Source organism: Piliocolobus tephrosceles, chromosome 10, assembly GCF_002776525.5.
Source record: "Piliocolobus tephrosceles isolate RC106 chromosome 10, ASM277652v3, whole genome shotgun sequence".
NCBI lineage: Eukaryota > Metazoa > Chordata > Mammalia > Primates > Cercopithecidae > Piliocolobus > Piliocolobus tephrosceles.
Window position 1 is genome coordinate 73,301,674 of NC_045443.1, and position 20,929 is coordinate 73,322,602.

At 40.9% G+C, this 20,929-nt stretch overlaps 2 pseudogenes; one reads left to right on the forward strand and one right to left on the reverse strand.

The window, feature by feature from the left end:
- Window positions 1-12,524: 12,524 nt before the first annotated feature.
- Window positions 12,525-12,972, reverse strand: LOC111527171 (annotated as a pseudogene).
- A 1,245-nt stretch (window positions 12,973-14,217) lies between these two features.
- On the forward strand, window positions 14,218-14,476 carry LOC111544007 (annotated as a pseudogene).
- Window positions 14,477-20,929: the final 6,453 nt, after the last annotated feature.

The window sequence follows — 20,929 nt, forward strand, 5'->3', positions numbered from 1 at the left end:
ATCCCCACTGGGTACTATAAAGTGAGTGAGTTCTCACAAGATCTGATTGTTTAAAAGTGTGTAGCACGTTCCCCCTCTTTCTCTTCTCCTGCCCCCTGCCATGTAAAGAGCCTGCTCCCACTTTGCCTTCTGCCATGAGTAAAAGTTTCCTGAGGCCTCTCCAGAAGCAGATGCTGCCATGCTTCCTGTATAGCCTGTAAAACCATGAGCTAATTAAACCTCTTTTCTTTATAAATTACCCAGTCTCAGATATTTCTTTATAGCAATGTGAGAAAGGCCGACTACAGAAAATTGGCACTGAGGAGTGGGGCGTTGCTATAAAGATATCTGAAAATGTGGAAACAGCTTTGGAACTGGGTAATGGGCAGAGATTGGAACAGTTTGGAGGGCTCAAAAAAGACAGGAAGATGAGGGAAAATTCAGGGCTTCCTAGAGACTTATTGAATGATGTGACCAAAATGCTGGTAGTGATATGATCTGTAAAGACCTGGCTGAGGAGGTCTCAGATGGAGATGAGGAACTTATTGGGAACTGGAGCAATGGTCACTTTTGTTACACCTTAGCAAAGAGCTTTGTTGGACTATGCCCCTGCCCTAGGGAATCTGTGAAACTTTGAACTTGAGAGTGATGAGTTAGGGTATCTGGCAGAAGACATTTCTAAGCAGCAAAGCATTCAAGATGTGGCCTATCTGCTTCTAACAGCCTATGCACATATGTGTGAGCAAATAAATGACCTAAGACTAGAACTTATATTTAAAAGGGAAGCAGAGCATAAAAGTTTGGGGAAAAGTTTGGAAAATTTGCCACCTAGTTACCTGGTAGAAAAGAAAAGTCCATTTTTAGGGGAGGAATTCAAGCAAGCTGCAGACATTTGCATAAGTAAATAGGAGCCTTGTCTCAAATGACACTTTTGACTGTGGACTTTTAATACTGGAATGAGGTAAGACTTTGGGGGAATGTTGGAAAGGCATATTTGTATTTTGAAGTGCGAGCAGGACATGAGATTTGGGAGGGGCCAGGGGAAGAATGATGTGGTTTCAATCTGTGCCCCACCCCAAACCTCATGTTGAAATGTAATCCCCATTGCTGGAGGTGGGACCTAGTGAGAGGTGATTGGATCATGGGACAAAGTTCTCATGATATGAGAATCATCCCCCCTTGGTACTTTATACAGAGTGAGTTCTCATGGGATCTGGCTGTTTAAAAAATGTGTACCAACTTCCTCCTCTCTCTCTTCTCCTGTTCCTTCCATATAAGACGCTGGCTCACACTTTGCCTTTCACCATAAGTAAAAGCTCCCTGAGGCCTCTCCAGAAGCAGATGCTGCCATGATTCCTGTACAGCCTGCAGAACTGTGAGCAATTAAACCTCTTTTCTTTATCAATTACCCCATCTCAGGTATTTCTTTATAGCAATGCAAAAACAGCTTAATATAGACAGTATTCTGGTAGCAGGCAGGTACAGCTACCCTATGGTCAGAATCAAGATATAAAATCCTCCATTAAGCACCTGACAAGAGACCCAGTATACCCTAGGTCTGGAACACCAATCCAAAGGGGAGTCTGCTACCTTTGCCGGATTCTGAAATCCTATTCCTGTGACATTGGAGATGGCTGTACAATATTCTGCCAATTTACATTTTATGAACAGCTGTTGTTTCAGCAAAAGGAAAATAATTTCTGATATCCTTTACCCTAATTATCATATCCTTCAGGGCTAATCAGAAATAAAGTGCTTGCAGTAAGTAGGTTCTTTCATACACTTATTTTTATTGTTTTATGATTTAAAAATAGGTTTAATTATGTAAATCTCAAATATATTCTAAACTAGAGACTACGGTAATAACCGCCCTTAACCCATCACCCGCCTTTGACAGTTATCAATCCCAGACCAATCTTGTTCATCTCTATTCAGCCATTCTTCCTCTCCTCTCATACCCAAGCCAAACAATGACTTATTTTGAAGTAAATCCAAACATCACATCATTTCATCCACAGATGCATTAGTATGAAGCTCTAAAAGATAATATAACCACAGCTTAAAATCATTATCACACCTTAAAAATTTGCAATGTTTTTATAATAAAATACGTTTTCAAGTGCAAACCACCCACAATGTATTTCAAATGCTAACTAATTGCCCCAGGGTGTATATGAAAGCAAAGTAACATATGGATTACACTGTCCAATAAAGTATATTTAACATTCCATAAATATCCTTCTGTTAAAATTCATATGATATGTTGATTTGGGGTGGCAGGGTCAGGGTAGTGGGGGTGGCGGGCAGGGCAAGGATTGACCAAACCACCTCTTAAGTATCATACATTGTGTTTGGGCACTGGTTCAAGCAAAGAGGGAGGAGAAGAAAGAGTGAAGAGCTCTGTGCCATTGTGCTTTATAGTGAGGCAAGATTAACCATCATCCCTTATGTCTGTGTGTTTGTTTTATTTATCTGTGTATATAGTGTATACAAAGGACAAATGAGTCCTAATTTACAACATCTAGTCTTTCCAGATGTTAAAGAGGTTGTCGGTGTGTGACGAAAGTACAGTTAGTAAACTAATATATTTGTATATTTTGTTTTAAAATTCCTGGGAAAGATTCTCTTCTGAAAATCCGAGCATTATAACCCACTGAGTTGAAAGAGATGGGAAGGTTCTAGGACAGAACATTCATATTCGAAGACTCTTTCAAATTATAACTATTGTTATATGTGTGCAGTTTATTAAAGACTGCTGTGTACATAGAGGACAAATTAACTCCTTATCTAAAACATCTAGTCTACCTAGATGTTTAGAAATGCCCAACATATATTACATGTAGAGGTAATAAAATATCACTTTGTAGATATATTTTGCTAAAATTCATAGAAAATATTGTCTTTTGGAAATGGAATTGTTAAGCCACCTCTGTGAGGAATATGGAACTATACCTGTTCAAAGGTTTAGAAGAGGTGGGAGGGAAGGAATTGTAAAGGGTAATATGCTAGTGTGTTGGTACTAGGACATTTTCAGGCACCATTTTTTCTGTATGTTTGGTGCATTTTGTTTTGCTGCGTATATAGGGTATATAATGGACAAATGATTCCTGATTTTATATTTAATCTCTAGATATTAAAGAGGTTGCCAGTATATCACAAAGTATATAGTAAAATTTATTTTTTTTTCAAGATGGAGTCTTGTTCTGTCACCCAGGCTGGAGTACGGTGGTGCAATCTTGGCTCACTGCAACCTCCACCTCCCGGGTTCAAGTTCAAGCAATTCTCCTACCTCAGCCTCCTGAGTAGCTGGGATTACAGGCATGTACCACCATGCCCAGCTAACTTTTGTATTTTTAGTAGAGACAGGGTTTCACCATGTCATCTGCCTGACTTGGTCTCCCAAAGTGCTGGGATTACAGGCATGAGCCACCACACATGGCCTGCACATAAGATTTAAACCATGTTTAAGAGTAAATTGCACTTTCTCAACTATACCCCACAGCAACAGAAGCCCTCCAGAATAAGAGTTCTTTCAGCATCTATTTATGCAGGATGTAGCACAGTGCCCAATCAAATGCCTGCAAACTACCAAACATTTTCTTCCTATAGCCATTACAAATTCCTTAATTCAAAAAAGTCACCTGCTAGGACCTTGTTATCAGCCAACCAGACATGCCTGGATGTTTTGATTTCAGCTTAGGCCTAGGAGACCCACACTCAGGTACAGGTATAAACCACATCAACCAAGGTAAATCACAATTCCATAAAGTCTGGATACAAATTACGTCCTCAAATTGATTGAATAAAGTCATATGTCTACTCATTAAGACAGGGGTCACCCAACATTCACATTTTAAGGATTAGGTTCAATATTAGGTAAATGTCATGGAACTATATAATTTAGCCTTGGGGTCTAAAGCCATCTAACTGTGTGTAACACTCCCTTCACCTGCCTCTGAAGGAGATCAGAATATGCTACTCAAAATATGCTACTTTGACATAAGGATTATTTTGAGCTGAAAGCAACTGAGAATCAAAAGATACAGGAAGGGATCTAGTGTTTTCCCCTTATCTATCTAAAAGTCTTATCAAAGATGGCGAGTTTGCATCAATAGGCCTTACTAAAATAGCCTTTATCTTCCATTAGTTCCTACCACACACTTCCTACTCACTTCCCCACAATTTGTCATACTTTGAAGTCCAAACCTTTTTTCCTTTGTTAAAAGGAAAGGGTCTATAACCACTCAAGTTTAATCAGTTCTGTGAGTTTCACTTCTGTTCTGTGAACACCCAAGCATGTAAATGTTAATAAAGTCATGTGCCTTTTCTTTTGTTGATCTGTCTTTTGTTAGTTTAATTTGAAGGTCCCCATATACTGAACATAAGAGGGTAGAGAAAAAGTTTTTCCTACCTGACAACTAGATCCCTGAGCCTGCACATACTCTATATTATGCTATTTCCATCCCTCGTCCTTCTAGCATTCCAAATTCTACAATGCCCTTGTCTCAGGTAGCTTTTCAGTAACAAAATCCTGAAATACTTTATACTTGGATATGATTAACTAATAATAGCTTAATATATCATCAACTAAAAATGCATTATAAATTAATAAAACTTTGTTAGGAAGAAATACTAGATTTATAACTTGCAATGCACATCAACTTATAAAAGAAAAAGTGAAAAACTTTTTAAAGAAAATTTTTAAGATTGCCTCTTCCTGAGAAAAACAAAGCCATGTTTAGCCTATATAACATATAACATCTCTCTAATGGTATAATTCTAGGTAGTCTGATTAGGCGGTGGTAAAGATAGTGAGGAGGGAGCTGTTCTAACATCTCAAATCATACCCTATGATGCTACTTCCTGGCCCAGTTCTGGAGTGTGAGCAATTGCTGTTGTTTTCAGACTAGGAAGTAAGCAAAATAATGAGCAGACATATAATTAACTCTCAATTAGCCTCAATAACTGGGGTCAGGAAATGCTTCACCAGTCAGATATCCTGAGAAATCAGATTATTAAAACGCAGTCACTGGAAAGTCGAGAAAAGACTAAGGGGACACCCTCTTTTCACCATGTGAAAAATAAAATTGAGCTAAACTCTTTCTCTTTTTTTTTTTTTTTTTTTTTTTTTTTGAATGAAATCAGATTTGTCTACTCTGTAATGGAAATGCTTACTTGTTTTAATTTTATCCCCCCATCTTTTTTCACCATTGAATTCCTGGGCAGCTGCGTTAATGACCAAATAGCAGGAGGATAAGAAATCACGAGACCTAGATATTCCAGCAATTAACCATCAAGGCATAACTTACCCTCCCTTTCTCCCTCATGAGTGTTCAGTGTTGGGGCTCAGCATACTCCACCCCAAAATATGACTGTAGGGGCCCAGAATATGCCATCCCAAAATATACCTCTTTGGCTCATTTTGAGCTGGTTATTCTGGGAAACTGCTAACACAGGAATAGCTCTGAAAAACTGTCCTTTTGTAAAATAAATTTATGTCTATAAAAGAAAATTTTTATAAAGAAAATCTATAGTAGTAAATTATTGGTACAAGCAAGAAGGGTGCTCTGAGATAATTTTTATTACCTGACGATTTTCTATCTGCATAGCAGGACAGTTTTTGTTCACCATGCATTTCCTCCCCTTACCCTCCCCGAGGCTTGTTGCTGCCTCCCCCACCAGAGATCCTGGGTCCCTATTTTTTCTGTAGCTCAGGATGCTAGATAAGCTTCAATCGTCTCACTCTTCATGGACTTCCATATTTTGTGGGAGTCTCTTAGTTTGTGGAACTCCCATGCATATATAGTTAAATATGTTTTTCTCCTGTTCATCTGTCTTATGTCAATTTAATTTCTAGCCCAGACAAGGAACCTAGACAGGTAGGGGAAGCCTTGTTTCACTCCCCTACACCAGCCTCTTCCACTGAATGAAAAGTTCTAGGGGTTCATCCCTTGTGTGTAATGTGCCTCCTCTTTATTCACTTTCTAACTACCACCATCAGCAACAATTCAAAGATCTTAGGGTAAAGACTGGAATCCTGGGGAAAATAAGTCAGGAGGCGTACTTCTGTCAAAGCCTCTCTCTGATGTCCATACTTGAGGTGAAGTCCTCCCATAATGAGATGTCAGTTTACTTCTCTTTTTAAGTCTGCACATGAAAAAGGAATCAAACTGGCACAAAACATATTCAAAGGGCCTTGACTAAGTGTACAGACATGGCCTGTGGCTTACTGGAGGTGGAAGAGATCCCCAGCAAGCTGTGGTCTCTCCTCTTGCATTTCTTTGTCCCAACCTTCTCAAATAACAGACTGGAAGAAGAAAAAGGATAACAAGGATAAAAGTAAAAGGTCAGTTTCCAAATAGGACATCAATATATTTTCATAAGCCATTACCTACTCCTGAGTCTGGAGAACCATTATATTGTCCGAGAAGGATAAGCAGGCAAGTTCTTGGACAGAATAAAGATAAAAACAGCTCCAATGAGCTTTACCCATTGACCTGTCTGATGACAGGTCTTTAGACTACAGGAGGAATTTCTAAAGCTGGATTCGATACAAGAGATGCTATTTCCAAGAAAGGCAAAACCAGCTGCTAATGAAAAAGTGTAGCTTAAGTTTATTGGACCTTTTTGTTTTGCTTTTTTTGTTGTTTTCCCTACGGAGGGTCTATAAATCACTGACTTCTTTGTGCTTTCCTCTGTACAATACAGGGCAGGTTGCCCAAAGAGGGGAGAAAAAAAAAATCCCTCTATTTTTGTCAGTCTAAATAGCAGCTCGGTTCTGGACACCACATACCCAAAAAGGGCCAGGTGGCATGTGGAGCTCTTACAGCCTTTCCAACCATACCAGTGCCATATCCTCAGCAACAACCTGAGATGGGCTACGTGCAGAGCCAGGTGCACATCCAACCACTCTCCTTCACTCCAGCTGTGAACACCAGCACAGCTTGCATTTACTATGCTACAACCCAGCTCCACAAGTTCTAGGGGGTCTAGAGAGACCCTATTCAGATAACTTACTGACCACATAAGCACGTTAGATGGTCACCCATCCTGTACCCTGCAAACAAGCCAGCTGAGGGACTATAAAAGGAACAGAGAATGTCACCAGGAGGTTTATTATTGTGTTTTTAAATTTTATCCTGCCTCAGGCCATGTTTATCCCATGCAATTGGATACCCTGATCCAGATAAAACCTTATTCCTCCCAGGGCTCTCTTAAGTGAGAATAAAGCCCCTTCCATCTCCATTGACAACCATTTTCATATGTTCTCACACCTTACCAATACATTACAAAAGAATATTTTAAATAAACAGGTGACCTCTTTACAAAAAGCAAGTGGGTAAAAGTTCGGAGCGGTGGCAAGCAGATGGTACAGTTCGTACAAACAGTTATTTAAACTTCTTATTACAGCTCTACTATCTAATAAGTTTTTACTTCCAGCCTACCCAAAATAGGCCCTGTGGATTTCCTACCAGTCAGGTGAAGTGGTTCCTCTGGAAATGTAAACTCTGCGGTAAACCCAGTGATTTAAGATCTTACAAAGACAGTATATGCTACTTTAAGTTGAGCCCAGAAAGCATGAATGCCTTAAATCAATAGCTTCAGATTCTTTGGACCCACTCTAAGAGATGTATTTTACTAGCCAGGTATGTTGGTGCAAGCCTGTAGTCCCAGCTACTCAGAAGGCTGTGGGAGGGCTGCTTGAGCCAGGGAGGTTGAGGCTGCAGTGAGCTGTGTTTGCACCACTGCACTCCAGCCTGGGTGACGAAGCGAAACCCTGTCTCAAAAACTACAAAGAAATACATTTCACATCACACCCAAGTCTATACTCCCACGTGGCTATGTAACTGAAGCCAGTTTCACAAAACTGTGCTGACTTTTGCTACACTTTATACAATTTTTTCCTTAAAAAAAAAAAAAAAATGCTGGCCAGGTGCGGTGGCTTACGCCTGTAATCTCAACACTTTGGGAGGCCAAGGCAGACGAATCACAAGGTCAGGAGTTCAAGATCAGCCTGGCTAACATGGTGAAATCCCATCTCTACCAAAAAATAATAAAAAAAAAGAATAGCTGGGCACAGAGGCAGGCACCTGTAATCCCAGCTACTCAGGAGGTTGAGGCAGGAGAATCACTTGAACTGGGGAGGCAGAGGTTGCGGTGAGCCGAGATTGCACCACTGAACTCCATCCTAGGCAACAGAGTGAGACTCTGTCTCAAAAAAAAAAAAAAAAAAAAAAAAAAATTCTGCTGCAAGTTGAAGCTCACTATATTGAGTTTATATCCCACTAATGAATTGAGGTTCACAGTTTTCAAAAAATCCTGCTTTGTGTAATCCCACCTGCTCAGGTGGCTGAGGCAGGAGAATCACTTGAACCCGGGAGGTGGAGGTTGCAGTGACCAGAGATCGTGCCACTGAACTCCAGCCTAGGCAACAGAGCAAAACAGCAGCTAAAAAAAATACAGATATACATCCTGCTTTAAATTATATTTAGGAAAAACTACTAAAACTCCCCTTATTATTTATCTATTATCTAATGCCTCTCACTAGAAGGATAAACATCACACATGATCAGAAATGCCTTGTTATGTTTTAGGGGTGAGAGAAATAATAACAGGTGATAGGATAAAAAGTAAATAGTACCAGATGGAAGTACCAGAAGGAAAATAACAAATAAAAGCTTTTAGAGAGATTAAGGAAATGGCCCCAAACATCCTAAAAGTTATCTTATAACACCTTGCTCAATAAACAAGATCTAACAATCTTTTCTCAGTTATTTCCAGGCACTGTGACAGGCCAATGATGGGAAGGCTGGAGAGAGAAGTAGCTGGACTTCTTGCTGCCTGCATATGCACCATCTCAGACAGACCTTGTACACGGGGCTGAATGAATGGCCGGGGCTGAGGCTGCCTCTCTGCTCTTGCTTCCAGGAGAGGGATGTTCCAGAGTCCAAGTGCTAAGCTCTTACACAGTGCGATGGAGAAAGGCCTGAGCTCTCCTCCCTGGCCTTTTCACAGGTGAGGGAAGAGATTCCTCCAGTGGAAAGGCAGGCTGGAGCACTGCGAAATTTCTCTGGCCATGCCCTGTTTACCCAGCTCTAAAATGGTGTGGAGAAAAAGCAGAGTCAATAAGGGAAATGGTTTATATTCAAGGATCTGAATTTTATTATTGGTAAATTATAATATATCTTACATCCTGGAAGGGACAAAACATTTACAAAGCACATTTTCCAGCTCTACCATTCTCCTTCCATTTCCTCTCCTGACAGGAAAGAAGGGAGAGAGGGTGGAGAGAGAGACAGAAAGTGGGAGAAGGAGAGAGAGGAAGAGGATGAGGAAAGGACAAAAAAAGTATGGAAGGGAGAAAAAGTACTAAGGTTAGAATCTAATCAGATCTCAATTTAGTTAAACTCAGAAAATTTTTTCTTCTTTTAAGTGTACATGGGGTCAAAAATGTTTGAAATCCTAGCTGTTTTCTTTAAGGCAGAAAAATCGAGTAAAACTAATATACTTTTACTATCACATTAGGGATTAAAAAAGAAAAAATATAATCCCAGCACTTTGGGAGGCCGAGACGGGTGGATCACAAGGTCAGGAGATTGAGACCATCCTGGCTAACACCGTGAAACCCCGTCTCTACTAAAAAAAAATACAAAAAACTAGCCGGGCGAGGTGGCGGGCGCCTGTAGTCCCAGCTACTCGGGAGGCTGAGGCAGGAGAATGGCGTAAACCCGGGAGGCGGAGCTTGCAATGAGCTGAGATCCGGCCACTGCACTCCAGCCTGGGCGATAGAGCAAGACTCCGTCTCAAAACAAAAAAAGAAAAAATATATTAAAAAATAGTAAAACTAATGTAATTTATACTAAAGTGTAAAATGTCATTTCAATGCCTTTCTAGAAGTGATAAGGAGTAATCAGTGAAAGGTATGAAGATGACCAAACAATCAGATTTTGTCTAAAATAGGACCTGTGGACTTCCTACTATTTAAATAACTTTCATCAGTCATCCACCCTATTGGCTTAGTTTCTTCCTCTTCTTTGAATCAATCCAAACATCCACAGGTCCCCATAGCTAACATTAATCATTTCTTTTCCCAAATGACCCTAAATTGTTTGGGCTGGGTTAGGCAGACCAGTAAGCAGCCAGGGTCACAGTAATTTGGCAAGGATGGTAGACAAAGACTGCAAATATTTTCTAGACAATTAAACATAAAGTGAATTCAACCTCTCTCCATTTAATTCCAAAGGTCTCCAAGCCTTCTATGAATGACATCTTGATGCTCTTGAAGACATCATTTCAACTGATTGTCTGTTCTGTTTCTGTTGCAGGCGTACATGTTAGCAGACTTTATTTCACCTCTAGGCAGGCAATGTTTTCAAGCCAATTATGATGAAAGTGCTTAACTTAAGATGAGTCTAAGATAAGTGTTTCTATTCATATCCTATTTTGATCTTTGATATATAACTTAATGTTTTGTAGGTTATCAGCAGGGCCCACTCTACTGAATTTTCATCTCCCAGTAGGAATCCAAATTTATATAAGCTCACAATTAGAATTTCCTGACATCAGAAACTTAAGGAACTATATATATATATATGTGTGTGTGTGTGTGTGTGTGTGTGTGTGTGTGTGTGTGTGTATAAAATAAGTTCATTTAAAACTTCTATTTAGGGTCAAAGCCACAGAGCCCTTCTTTGTGAACTTGAAGCTACAGAACGCTCCTCAGAAAGGGGAACATTCTCAGTAGTAGAAATCAGCTTGATGATAAGGAAAACGTACAAGTTATATTCATGTCACCATAGAATCTAAATCATCAATGTGGCATTTGTCACCTCCCAGAACATCTTCCTAGTTTAGTTTTTCTCTGAGAATCGTCGTGTCATGAATGTGCTACTAAGCGTCAGGAGAGCTGGACTTCAAAACACCAGCTTTGCCCCTGACTAGCTTTGTGACTTTGAACACACTTTGAACACATCAGTAAACCTCTCTTGATCCCTGTTTTCTCAATCCCACAAGAGCACACACATACAAAATCTCATCTGAAAAATGCTGGCACTTGATTAGATGATCTCTAAAACCATTTTCCATTTATAACAACCTATTCTAAAACTAGGACTCATTTTAACCCTTAACAAAAATGTATAGGGCTAGAAATCCTCAAATTATTGCAGTCCCCTAAGATGCAACAAATGCCTCTTGAATTTGAAACAGAGGTTCATGTTATACCAGAGTTTACAACCTTCAAATCAGGGTCATTTATTCCTGCTTTTTTTCAGTCAGTCAATACAACTTACTGGACATCTGCTACATACCAGGCACTGTCTTGAGCCTAAGTGAACATCAGAGAGGGGGCAACAGGTTTAAAAGCCAGCAGCTATATAAAGAAGTGGGGGATGGCAGAGAGAGCAGAGAAGAAAGAAAAAAGGAATATGTCAGCACATTTCTTCTGTTACCAAAACACCAGGGGTTTGGTCTAGGTCCCATTGCTCTCTGCACTGAAAGCCAATCACTGAGACAAGGAGTACTGCCAGGGATGAAGACTTATTCCAGTCCTGCATCTGAGGTGATGGGACATTGGTCTCAAATCTATCTCCTCAACCAACTGAAAGTAGGGGTTGGTACAGCAAGGGAGAAACGTAACTGTGTGGAAAAATAGGAATTAGGGAGGAGTAAAGAAAAGGACTGGTCAACAGAAAGCTGGTGACCAGTTAGGCAATCATGTCCAGTGAGGGGTCTGGTGTCTCACTGTCTAGATGCAGTGACCTGGTGAGTTTCAGTTCCATAATACTATCTGGGGAGCTTGCTGGTTGGTTTCCTGAGAAAGGAACTCAGATAAGACAAATGTAACTTTCTCAAGTTTTAAGACTGGAAAGGTCAATTTTTATGTTTATCCAAAATAAACCATAAATATCAGTTCTATGAGACAATTGGGCCAGTTTCACTTCCAGCACAGAAGCCTCAATTTATTTTTTTGCCATAAATACCAATGAAGTTATAAGACACTAAGTGCTTAAAGGCAACTAGAAGAAGGTATGCTTTTTAAAAGTTGACTATTATTTAGCAGTTTTAGGTTAACAGCAAAATTAAATGGAAAGTAGAGATTTTTCCATAGACCCTGCCTCCCACATGTGCTCAGCCTCCCCAACATCTTGCTTTGGGGTGGTACATTTGTTACAACTGATGAACCTATAGGGACATGTGTTTGTGTTTATTTTTCAACAGATGAAACTCACATATAACCATGATCATCAAAATACAAAATTGACATTTAATCTTTAGGATGTTTGACTAATCTGTTTGTCCCATTCTAACCCAATCTCTTAATCTTTTTTTTTTTTTTTTTTTTGTTATAGCACAACTTATATATTTCAAATGGACAAAAAATTAGTATCATTTACAGTATCTTAAGATAAATTTCCTCTGAATGGGAGCTTCCTTTCCAGTACTTTGAGGTCTACAAGATGTATCTAGAAAATTTACTACTGTGGAAAATGAAGACTGTTTAAATCAAATGTGGGGGAAGGGGAAAGGCCTTTGGTTTTTCTTTTTGATTAATTGCTGTAACACTGTCCTTCGGGCGGCTGAGGGAGTTTCATATTTTCTTTAGACATCATTAGGCGCCGAAGCTCTTGCAGGACAACTTCGATGCTATATGAATTCTGCCATTTTGCTAGCACTGATACGGCTCTTGGGTCCACCACTCCATTAGAACTATTTACTCCATTCATATTAATTTTTGTTACAAATCTGACAAAGGGGCGTGCTTTTGGGTATTTAGGTCCACATTCTATTTTAAGGCTGTATATTTGGTTTTCATAAATTGTTCTTGGAGGCCCAATTATCATCCCTGTCCATCTTGTAAGTGTCATGTCTTTGTCATCTTCTAGACCCCAGCTAACTGTGCCATCTCCTACTCCTTTCTGGCCTTCTTCGAGTTCTTCGAGTCCCTCGGAAATTGCGAGGGACTTTTACTCCCGAGCCCGTGGTGGCTGCCATCTTGCGTCATGTTGCTTGAAGGCCGGCCCCTTCTTCACCCCACCCTCAATCTCTTAATCTTTAAAGAACCAGAGAGAAAAGAAATATGACCCAAGCTGCTTCTGAAAGTCTGGGGATAAACTGGTAGACTACAGAGGCTCACATCAGGAGAAGAAAAAATCCCTTCAGCTACTGGAGTCTGAGCTACTTTTGGGTACTCTTTCTTCCAACTTTTCCCCTTCCTAACCCACTACTCCCAAAACACATGTAGCCACACCAGACCAATCTTGTTCAACTTTTATGTAACAAAGCTGTGAGTCGTTTTTCAGTCACCATGGACCCCCAGGTTGAAGGTCATGTAACCTGAGCATGCCCAGATGAACCAAGCATGCAACTATGGGGAAATCCAAGTGCTCCAACAGAGGAGCAGGAACAGGGGCTGTATTAAGTAGTAGACACTGCATGGCAGGATCCAGGATCCAATCAGATTGAGTTCTGGCATCACCTCATTGCAAGATCCAATCAGATCATACCTCATTACCCTATGCTTATAAAACCTGACCCAGCCCCCAGCTCAGGAAGACATTTTTGAGCATTTCCTTCTGTCTCCTTGACAGTCAACTTACAATAGACTTTTCTCACTGCAAAAATCCAGTGCTTCAGTGTTTAGCTTTCCATTGTGCATGAGTATGTAAACCCAGTTTGGTGTGGTAATACACACACACACACACACACACACACACACACACATACACACACACAGTATCATTCTAACTCGGAGAGCCTCCGTAAGATCTTTCTTTAACCAGGAGGTTGAGGACCATTTTCTAAGACTCCTTTTAGACCCTTGATAATCCTAATTTAGCCAGTACCCCAAGATGGGAACAAGTACTATAGGGACTCTCAAAGCTAGGAGGCAACACACCTCCCACAACAGGATGTTGTAAATTCTCCAAAAGCATGCATTTTCAAACTACATATGACTTCCACCACCTAATCCACCAAGAATCAGATTCAGATACACCTCTGGAGTACCTATCACTCTCTTTCCTTTAGAATCACTTCCCTGGTAAGGCACAGAAGTTGAGTGGAAGTTGCTGAAATGAAATGACATGCTAAGAATCTCTGTTCTAGAAATCACTATCCACAATACAAATGTAGAAAATTAAAATCAAATTAAAATATCAATATTTCTCCATTCATCTTACTATATACTCTAACCAAAATACTTTAATTAAAAGCTAAGTCACCTGAACATGGCCAACCATGGTGAACCTGGGCCTGTCCTAGGTGGACAACACCGTGGCTGCCAAGCACCCAGCACGAGCATGGCCTTTGGCTTGCAGATGTTCATTCAGAGGAAGTTTCCATACCCTTTGCACTGGAGCCTACTAGTGGCCATGGTCTCAGGCTCTGTGCCAGCTATGGGGTAACAAGGGTAGAGTCAGAGAAATGCAACAACCTCTGGCTCTCCCTGGAGACCAGGCGGCTCCCCAAATACGAGAGCACAGATCAGCAAAGCTAGGAGAGCTCTAGATAGGGCACAGAGGATTGGGGGCAGGAGGAGGAGTCCTGGAACACAGCCTTCATGACCCCCCAATCCCAGTCTGACCCTCCCCACACCCTAGGGTGCCCCAACCATATCCTCTGTCCGCATGTGTGGCCAGGCCTGACAACCTGGGCCTGGTTGTCTGGCCTGCTGCTCCAACCTGGGACCTGCCCAGGAGGTTGGAGCAGAAAGGGTTCTCCCTGGGGTGGTGGTTCTCCTCCACGGTATTGGGATGCATTATCTGCACTGCCAGCAGAGAGGGTGTGTCTGGGGCATAGGATGGTAGGGGCTTGTGCACTTTGTCATTCCCTTTCTAACCCCTGGACCTCCAACAAGCCCAGGGTGACAGCTGGTGCTAGGAGTTTGGAGTTAATAAATGGCTTATCTGCCAGGCACAGTGGTTTACACCTGTAATCTCAGCACTTTGGGAGGCCGAGGCAGGTGGATCACCTGAAGTCAAGAGTTCGAGACCACCCTGGCCAACATGGTGAAACCCTGTCTCTACTGAAAATACAAAACTTAGCCAGGCATGGTGGCAGGTGCCTGTAATCCCAGCTACTCGGGAGGCTGAGGTAGGAGAATCAGTTGAACCCAGGAGGCAGTGGTTGCAGTGAGCCGAGATGGCACCACTGCACTCCAGCCTGGGTGACAGAGTGAGACTCTGTCTCAAAAAAAATTAAATAAAAATAAAAATAAGCTAAGTCTATATATTAAGTTAAAACCACAGTTTTTAAACCCCATAATCAGTACTTATGCTTTGACATGATGAATATGCATGACTTAGATCCTAAAACATAGTAGGAGATTGGCTCTGTACTAGTCCGTTTTCACACTGCTAAAAGAACTATCTGAAACTGGGTAATTTATGAAGAAAAGAGGTTTAATTGACTCACAGTTGTGCAGGCTTAACAGGAAGCATGACTGGGAAGCCTCAGGAAACTTACAATTATGGTGGAAGGCAAAGGGGAAGCAAGGACCTTCTTCACATGGTGGTAGAGGAGAGAGAGAGAGCGAAGGGGGGAGTATCACACACATTCAAACAACCAGATCTCATGAGAACTCACTCACTATCACAGGCACAGCAAGGGGGAAGTTTGCCCCTGTTCAATGAGACAAAAAAAAATTAACATAAATTTGTATGAAGAGTAAAAAGAACTCTTTGATAGATTCCACCTACATGCAAAAACTTTGTTTTATTTATCAGAGATAATTCCAGCAAGGAATCCTATTTGAAGGTGTCACTGAGTTAAGAAAGAGGAAAACAAGGGCACAATAAATATGTGCAATCTTTATTCAAATGCTAGTTTGTAATTCCAGTTCTCCTCTTCATGCTCTGCCTGACTTTTTTCTCCACTAGGTGGATAGGTAGGGGTACTAGAGATAGTAACTCTTGTTAGGATTTGAGCTCAGAAATCAGGACTGGATCTAAGGTGGGAAACTATGTTCTAGACCCAGATGGACTACAAGCTTTGTGACATTGATTAAGCTGTCATCTCTCTGGTCAAAGATCCTTATTTTAAAAAGGAAGTGCTGTACTATATGATCTCTAGGATTCCTTCCACCCTTATAACCCCATTATCTGGGGTTTTGAGGTATAACCAATCCAGGTGGTACACCAACCTGGGGCTTTCAATATTAAGGAATCTTCTAGAGAATTACGAATAGTCAATAAATATTTAGGTATACCAGCTGCTATAGTTTGGATATGTGATCCTCCAAATCTCATGTTGAAATTTAATTCCTAATGTTGGAGGTGGGACCTAATGGGAGGCTGTTTGGATCACGGAAGCCGATACCTCATGAATCTCTTAGTGCCTTCCTCACATTAATGAGTGAGTTCTCTCTTTATTATTTCCCCTCAAGAGTTTCTCCTAGTGCTGGTTAAAAAGAGTCTAACATCTTCCCTCTCTCTTGCTTCCTCTCTTTCCCTGTAAGCTCTGCACACGCCAGCTCCCCTTCTCTTTCCACCACAAATGGAAGCAGTCTGAAGCCCTCACCAGAAACAGATACTGGCGTCATCCTTCTTGTTCAGTCTGAAGAACTGTGAGCCAAATAAACCTCTTCCATATATATATACATATATATATATACACACACTTTTTTGTTAGACAAGGCCTCACTCTATCACCCAAGCTAGAGTGCAGTGGCATGATCACAGCTCACTGCAGCCTCAACCTCCTGGGCTGAAGTGATCCTCCCACCTCAGCTTCCCAAGTAGCTGAGACTATAGGCAGGCACCACCATGCCCAGCTAATAAAGCTCTCTTTTTTACTAAATTACCTAGTCTCAGGTATTCCTTAACAGCAACACATACAGACTAAGAAACCATCCTAAACAACAAATTAGAGGCATGCTGTACCTGAAATTCTGACTCTGGTCATTTATCCCTTCTTAGCAGCAAGTAAATGCTCTCTAGTCAATTTTGGATAATGAGTTTCTCAATCCTATCATTTCAGTTTCCTGGTTCACTGTCAGTCATTGTCTTGTGTATGTTAAAAGACAATTAGTGACTCTCTCTACATTATTTAATATTTTCCTGAAAGGTCTCTGCTGTGCTGATTGCAAAACATGTAAAGTCTTTTCTTTTTACTCATGCCCTTCTTTTCTTGTCTCTTTTCCTTGCTATGTTTGTCCTGCATTTGTACATCCCATGTATAGCATTAATCTTGCTGCTACTGCTGCCCCTCCATATGTTTTCTTCCAGGGGGCTTTCATGTAGTGCTCAAGACACTATACTGACTTATCCCTAAGGCATCACCTCTCTGTACTGCCTAACCATTCCCATCTCTCCCCATACACATACTTATCTCAGGTCCTCCTATTCTATAAGTAAAGATTTCAGACCACCTGCTCTTAATGTCATTGATCACTTCTTAATTTAGCTAGATATCAGAAATTGGAGCCTCTAAGGCTAAATTCAGTCCATAGACATGTTGTGTCTGTCCCACATTATATTTTAACATCCACAAAAAGATCTAAATGTTTGCTCTTGCAGTCCTGGACCCAGGTTTACTGCAGCAATCAACTGGAGATGAGCACACCCTTCAGCTCACCACAATGCCCAGCCAAAGGCCAGGTGCCATTTATTCTCCCACTGGGCTGCTGCCTTCCCATAACTAACCCTGCTTTACATTCTACTTGGTCCCTGGGGGGCATTTCAAGTCACCACCTGAGGTCTCCATGATGAGAGAACTTCATATTTACCTAGGAAAACTATATGTGGTCTAGGCAGAGTAAGACTGGCTTTCTGGGCAAGTGTTACCAGAAAGACCATGAGGAAATTGGAACTCAGACTTTCCAGATCTTTTACTATTTGAATCATCTTCAGAGACAGAACCTACTCTTTATCTAGAATGTGGCTTACTGAGCTAGAAGTGACATCTCTTAAATACACAGACATTAGGGAAGGATAATAACAGGAAAGGAAGGAAAAGGTGAAGGGAGGAAGAAACAATATCTATAGAGGACAAGGAATAATCTCCATATTAGTGATTTCAAAAATAAAGATTCCTTATACTTGCCAAAATGACATGCAAATATATAATAAAGCCCACTAAAAACATAGGCTCTGTCCTTTAGGTGGTTTTTTGTTTTGTTTTATTTTGTTTTTTGAGATGGAATCTCACTCTGTCGCCCAGGCTGATCTTGGCTCACTACAACCTCCGCCTCTGGGATTGAAGCAATTCTCCTACCTCAGCCTCTCGAGTAGTTGGGATTACAGGTGTGCACCATCACATCCAGCTAAATTTTGTATTTTTAGTAGAGATGGGGTTCCGCCATTTTGGCCAGGCTGGTCTTGAACTCCTGACCTCAGGTGATACACCGCCTCAGCCTCCCAGAGTGCTGGGATTACAGACACTCTTGAGCCACCGTACCTAGCCTTTCCTTTAGTTTTAACACATCAAAACAAACTCGGGATAGATATGGGCAAACTTACTTTTCTTTCCTTGCTTTTAAATCAAATTTAAGTGAATATTTACATTTACTAGGCACAGAATTAGCATGTGTTTCTACTCTCCACTCATGGGCCTGTGGAAGACATCACTAATAGTTTGGGACATCATTCCACACTGAATCTCATAAGCCTTTAAATTCTACTCAATGTATGATATTGGACAGCCTAACATCTGGAGCTGGCTAGCAAGATGAAGCTGCTTCTCTACCTGGCCCTAAGAGCCTTGTGACACCTTCCCAACACTAAGAAACAGCTCCCTAATATGTGTCATAGCGGGGATATAGTAGAAGGGAACACTGGGGGAAAACCAGCAAGAAATGTAAACTGAGGAAGACAAAGACAGGTTTTCCCTGTACCTTTCTGTAAAGGAAAGTTAGATGCTTTCTAACTTTCAGTTAAGAACAGTCAAATCTTTTTTTCCCTTGACATCCTTGATTCATGGAGGTGGCTAGGTTTATGTCTAGTTATACTCAGATAACTAATTGTCTCAAGTGTCTTAAGTGTCTGGTTGATGGTTGAAAGAAAGCTCCAGGGATAAGTGGTCTCTCAAGGAGTAGATTGTGGGATGGAGAGGCAGAAGGCTGCAAAGGTACTATAGCTACGTCTATGCAATTCATGTGATCTCCACCACCTTACACCTCCATGCCCACTCACCCATGAGGCAGGGGGCATTTATATTTAACAGAGACCTATCTATAGCTGCAAAGGTTTATCTCAAATATGTATCTTGGCAGACAAAGGTGAAGAGAGACTTGTGGAGGAAGCCATTGTAAAATCACATAACAGAAGTCACCACTTATTCCTCCTGAGCTTGTCATGCATGTAGACACGAAAAAGACCAACCCAACCCTCAGTACTATGTGAGGTTGCTGATTCAAATTCAGCTAACACTTATTATCTTATTAACTGCCTTGCATTGTAGCAGAGGCTTTTTTTATCAATCATCTTATTTAATTCTCAAAACAACCCTATGTGCTAAGTCTTCTTAGAGCACATTATTCAGATGGTGATTTTGAGGTTGCCCAGTTAATCAGTAGCATAATTCTCAGCATGGAGCATGTAATCCTAAAATCAGCTTTGAATAGAGGTGACCCACTGGTGACCAAAGTGTCCTATCATCTCATAGATAGTCACCTGGGCTCACACAGTTTTTTTAATGTAGGGCTATATTTTAAATCTGACATATTGGTCAGACACAGTGGCTCACGCCTGTAACCCCAGCACTTTGGGAGGCCAAGGTGGGTGGATCACAAGGTCAGGAGTTCAAGACAAGCCTGGCCAAGATGCTGAAACCCCGTCTCTACTAAAAATACAAAAATTAGCCTGGTGTGCTGTCACTCGCCTGTAAGCCCAACTACTTGGGAGGCTGAGGCAAGAGTATCACTTGAACCTGGGAGGCGGGGGTTGCAGTGAGCCGAGATCACGCCACGGCACTCCAGCCTAGGTGATAGAGGAAGACTCCATTTCACACACAAAAAAAATATCTGACATATATCCTTTAAAATATCAGGTTCCCCATTTCTTCTGAAAAGTGAGATAACCCAGTAACATTAGGCCCACATATTGACAACTAACTGGAGCTAAAAAGAAAGCAGCTGACTAGATCACACACACACACACACACACACACACACACACAGATACACACACACACCCCTACACTCTGTGAATGCACACTCAATAAATAAAACTGCCTCACTCACTACACAACCAGCCTGACTCCTGGCCATAGAATATACCTTTGTTCTTTGCTTATCCCGCTTTAATTTACTTCATCCTCCACTAATTTCCTACGTGGAGTCAACTGTTCACACTTATTCTCACTTCTTTTCAAAGTCCTCTTTTCTTTAGCTAGCACTGTGGATTTCTAGTCAGCTTTCCACCATGGTCCTTTCCACACTGTTGACACACTAAGTGGATGCCTCACCCATCTTCCAGTCCTGGAGTCATTGTTCAAAAGAGAAGCAGGATGTTCTGAGAGGTGGCTAAAGTTGAGGAAGCTGTCAAATTCCTGTGACACTAAAACCAGGAACATTGACTGATGATAGGAGATTAACACTTTCCTAGCAACATCAATTCCTATTTTCCTACAATCACATTCATTGCTATTTACCTATTTCTATCAGTCATTTTGGACCCTTCAGACCCAGAAAAGACTGGCAACTAAAATAACCTATGCAAAAGAAAATCCAAAGAATACTTTTTCCTCCTAAATGAGCAGACCCAACATATTAAATATTAAACACCATCTAAAAACAAGGTAGTATTCAATAAAAATCTCCGCATTTCTTCCCACACTGTCTCTACCCAGCAGGATGATACAAAAATTATAAAGAAATATAGAGTCCAAAATACAACCCTTGCATAAGCTTTAAAAGCATCGCTTGATATGCAAACATACTAAAACACAAAAGAAAAAATGTGCTATATTAAATGACAAGCAAAAACTTGATCGCTGTATGTTAATTATGTGT